Below are 4,828 nucleotides of genomic sequence, written 5' to 3'. Positions count from 1 at the left end.
TTTAGTCGATATCGTAATTAACTTTTACTATGTAGAGACTAAGGTAAATTTAATTACTCTAATTCCTTTTGTGCATGCCAAGTACTCGCTCTCGAAGTGAAGACTTAGTGCTGCCAATTCCCGAACCGGAGCGTTCTATCACTGTATCAAGTCGATTACGAAAAACTCGCTACTTTTGTTCCTAATCCTACTTCTGAACCAGTTGAAGAATCAACCATGGGAGAACAGCCGCGTCCCCTCAAGTCTTACGCCATTCCTTCGCAAGCTGAACCACACAATAGCATTGTTGCTCCTGCTATTGAGGCGAATAATTTCGAACTAATGCCATCTTTGTTGTCAGCAGTACAACAAAATCAATTTTCTGGAAATCCGACGGAAGACCCTAATCTTCATTTGTTAGTGTTCTTGCAATACACAGACACTGTAAAGGCGAATAATGTTAGTTCAGAAGCTATCCGACTATGCCTTTTTCCTTTTTCACTGAGGGATAGAGCTAGAGCCTGGCTCCAGTCTTTACCCGCAAATTTTGTCACTACCTGGAATGAACTAAAGAAATTCTTCCTGGCATGATATTTTCCACCTAGTAAGACCGCCATGCTAAGAGCCCAGATCAATGAGTTTAGACAAAAAGACAATGAGTCTCTATTTGAAGCGTGGGAGAGATACAAGGACATGATGAGACTCTGTCCACATCACGGATTAGAAGAATGATTAATTATCTAAACCTTTTACAATGGTCTCCTCTACAATACGAGAATTACAATTGGTTCCGCCGCAGGTGGTGCGCTGATGGACAAAGCGTATGCCGATGCCTATGCACTTATCGAAAGTATGGCTCAAAATCATTATCAATGGGGAAGCGAGAGAGCTCCGTCAGAGAGAACTTCCGGAGAGAAATCTTCAATGAAGAGTGGTATGTACGAGATAAGTAGCCTCGGCCGTGTTAATGCCAAATTCGATGCCCTATGTCATACCCCAAAATTTTCCCATCTCATTTCATCTTTCAAAACTCATACCAAAGTTCAAAACACAAGGGCACACTCTCTTAGACAATGACCTCCTGAACTAGGGTTATGAATTCCTTGAAGAAAATGAATGAATCAAGGTCTCCAATAGATTTGATATGGCTTATGATATTTCACATTATCTCTATGACAAAATTCAGGCTCCAATTCCAAGGATTGCTCAATCAATTGCTCAGAAAGTCAACAATCGACTATTTTGACCTAAAAATCAACTGTGGTGAAAGTACAGTCAAAATTCCTGATTTTTTGTCAACATCCTTATTTTGAAGTATGATTCATCATTTTATCAAGGATTGATCATAATTCATCCAGGAAAGTTCAGAAATCAACAAAACCTAAAGTTTCTAAATTAGGGTTTTTTTGACCTAAAGTCAACTGAACATTGACCAGCTATAACTTTCACATGGAACATCCGAAATTTTCCATCCAAAGCTCAATTTGAAGGGAATTGAGTTCCCTACGACTTTTACTGTCATATGCCAAGGCTAGAAATGATTCATTTGAGAGACATGGATCAAAAGATTATAGGTCCTTTTTGAAAGTCAACCAAAAGCATTTTTTTGTCAAAGCCCATATCATCAAGATAAAATCTCCAAACGGAAAAAAGGTTCCCAAGTGGCTTGTAGAGGAAATCTTAATGTTTCCAAAAAGTCCTAGAACTCCTCTGTAATACGGTGAACTGACTTTTTATCGATCGAAATGTCGCGGTTAAGCATGAGTCGCCACCGACTTTTATTTTATCCAAACTAAATCAGAAAGGCTAAAAGAAACAGAAAAAACATTTTTAAAGAAATCTAAGTTCGGGGGGTAATTTATGCAAAGGGAAGGTGTAAGGCACCCTTTGCATCCATGGTTTTCCATGGGCTCTTAATTGCTTTGCTTGCTCGTTTGTCTTTAGAAAAAGTAGATGAAAGAAAAAAAAAGTGGACTTTAGCTCGTAAATGAGCGTAGCCAGTTTTTGAAGAATTGTGAGAAAGAATATGAAAATTGAGCATTGCAAGGCAATTAGGGGCAATTACCTTAAACTCAGATGATAGGTCTCTTTTTAGCCTTTCAGAATGAAAGGGTCTATCCTTGCCATGAGAGGGCAGGAAGCCTTTCGTTTGGAGGTTGAAGGGTCGTCGAGATATCATTCGCCCAAAGACTGACCCATGCCATAGAGAGGCAGGTAGTCTAAAGGGAATGATCAGAATAGCCTTTTTCGTAGGCAACCAGAAGATACCTCAGCCTTATTCGTGGGCAACTTCCGAGGGACGAGGTCATGTTAGTGTATCGAAGGCAGCATCATTTTAGGGTCTCATGACCTTTTATCGAGGCAACATGGCTGAGGTATCCTCATATCCGAGGGACTGGCTATTCTGCAAAAAAAAACACAAGGCAACAGGCAATAGGCAACAAAGAGGTTACCCCTAAGGTGTGCGTGGGTGCAACAATCACGTGATTAAATTCAGATATTTATCTTGTAATTAATGATTCTAATTCAATTAACAAGTTGCATTCCCTAGGATTACTAACCACGCAGTTATAAGGCAATAAAGGGGAGGGGAAAGTGAAACCAGCGGATCCCTTATCAGGGTTGACACAAGTAATAAAAGACATAAAAAAAATAGGGTTCAGGGTTACCAATAACGTAGCTTTGGCAATCGACAACCCTGAAAAAGAAGGTAAATAAAAGCTGGGTGAGTGTATGGCTAATTCGAAGGTTGGCAAGGTTAACCAGAAAATAAAGAATAAATAAATAAAATAAATAACAATTAATAATTAAATAAGCGAGGCTACTTAGCTTTGATTCGATTTGATCTGATATGGTTGCTTGGCGCTTTTAGGGTTGACCCTGAAAGGCAAGGCAAAAAAAACAAGGGTGAATGCAAAGCAAACCCTAAAAATAAAATAACCTAAATAAAATTTAAATTGAATTTAGAAATAAATTACTTAACTTTGAGGTTTGTTGAAGGCACGCGCTCGGGGCGAATCATGTTGCCAACCCTGAAAAGGCATAGAAAAGAAATAATTTTAGTGTAGGAATGGTCCTCATAAACCCTAATTAGGGCGCAAATTAACCATGATTAATAGAATCAATTAATTGTTGGTTTTCAACCCAATTAATCAAATTAGTGAAAATCGGGTTTCGATTAAATGTCTAAACCTAACGTTTATTTTAGTCAATTAATAAAAATCTTTTATAATTAATTAAGTAATTTAACAAATTAAATTAATTTAAACAATGAAAATAAAATTATTTAACAATAATTAAAATAAATAAACACATTTTTTTTTGTTTAATTGGAGAGACAAAAAAAAGTAAATAAGTAAGTAAATAAATGACTAAATTGTATAATCAAAATAAAAGAATTAAAGAGAATTCTTAGCTTTTGATTCGGTGTGAGCAAGTTGAGGACCATGATATGCACTCCAGGCCTTAGATGCGTTGGATCCAGTATGGTGAGATCTGAGGGCTGTTGATGGATAGCGTACCATCATCATGCGCAGCAGTGAATCACTGGATCCGTGTGGCTAGTACAGCAAGACATAAAAAAAACAATTTGCAGCCATCAAGGGTCGAACCCGCGACCCCATACACCAAAGCCTTTGGACGTTATCATTCTCCATTGAGCCATCGATAATATGTTGTCAGTTATATGCGCGCGAATCATAATAGATGAAGCAAAGTTACTAAAATTAAAAAAAAACAAAAAATCGCGCCCAGGCTTCTTGTCATCTTCCTCGTTTGATTTTCAGAAACAACACCCTATGGCAACGTTTTCTAAACGTGGCTGTAAATCTCCCATATCAAAAACCGTGAGCGTGTGAGACTCTGTTCTTGATTTGTAATTCGCTTCTGATAATTGGTGCCACTCCAGAATCGTCCAAGGAATACTTTTGAAGCCTCAGAACGTTTTTAACCTTCCCCAATCTCTCCAACCGAATTCAAGGTTGTCTTGACATTCTTTGAGCTTTTGCCTTCGTTCCCCAGCCGGCCAATCCTTGTTCTTTTTCCGAGAAAAAAAATATCTTTGGCTTCAGCATCTTATGGTTTTATATTGCAACCAATTAGGTTAATAATGCCAGCTTAAATCTTTGCAAATTTGTGAAGATTGTGATATGATTTGGAAATAGACTTGGAATTATAAAAATCTTCTATATTTGTTTTAAATTTGACCAATTATCTCTCAATCTTTTCTTTGGTCCTTAAAAATAAACATTCCATTAAATAAATCAAATCACGTGCCTCTCTCCCTCTTTAATAGACATTTATTTGATTTATTTATTTTTTATTTAATTTGTATTTAAACAAATAAAGTCCAAAACAAATAAAATAAATAATGTAACTAATGCAAGGTGGTTTTTAGAGGTCATGGGCCTGGATCAATTTAAGTTTAATGGACTTCATTTCTATTTGCACTTAAAAAAAAAGCTAAAAAGAAATAGAATAATATGATAAATATAATAAAATGATTTAAAAATTCAACTTAAATCTAAATTGAATTGAAATTATAATTGTAAGCCTCCAAGGGGTTAGTGAACAGAAAAATATTGTTAAATCGTAAAAACGACCAAAATACGCAAAGATGCAAAATCAAGTTAATTTGCAAATGATATGCAAAGTATACGCTTAAAAAGAATCTGGAGGGCAAATTTTGGGGTATGACAGCTGCCCCTGTTCAATTATCTTAAACCTGAAGATGTAGAGTGGTTTGTGCGCCAGTCGGAGTCTGAAGGTAGAAGAGGATTGAACACTAGAATACCCAAGAAATTTGCCCCTGCTGAGATAGGGACTTTTTGTAGGAGATGGGCTTAAAGAT

At 36.7% G+C, this 4,828-nt stretch overlaps 1 non-coding gene across 1 annotated transcript; it reads right to left on the bottom strand.

Annotated features, from left to right (window-relative positions):
* Window positions 1-594: 594 nt before the first annotated feature.
* LOC131636369 (small nucleolar RNA R71) lies at window positions 595-701 on the bottom strand. The gene has a single exon (XR_009294078.1). It is a non-coding gene; the product is annotated as a small nucleolar RNA R71 (small nucleolar RNA).
* Window positions 702-4,828: the final 4,127 nt, after the last annotated feature.

The sequence above is a fragment of the Vicia villosa genome, unplaced genomic scaffold (genome assembly GCF_029867415.1).
Source record: "Vicia villosa cultivar HV-30 ecotype Madison, WI unplaced genomic scaffold, Vvil1.0 ctg.001707F_1_1, whole genome shotgun sequence".
Lineage (NCBI taxonomy): Eukaryota > Viridiplantae > Streptophyta > Magnoliopsida > Fabales > Fabaceae > Vicia > Vicia villosa.
Note: the sequence above shows the minus strand (reverse complement) of the source record. Positions and strands in the feature narration are given on the sequence as shown.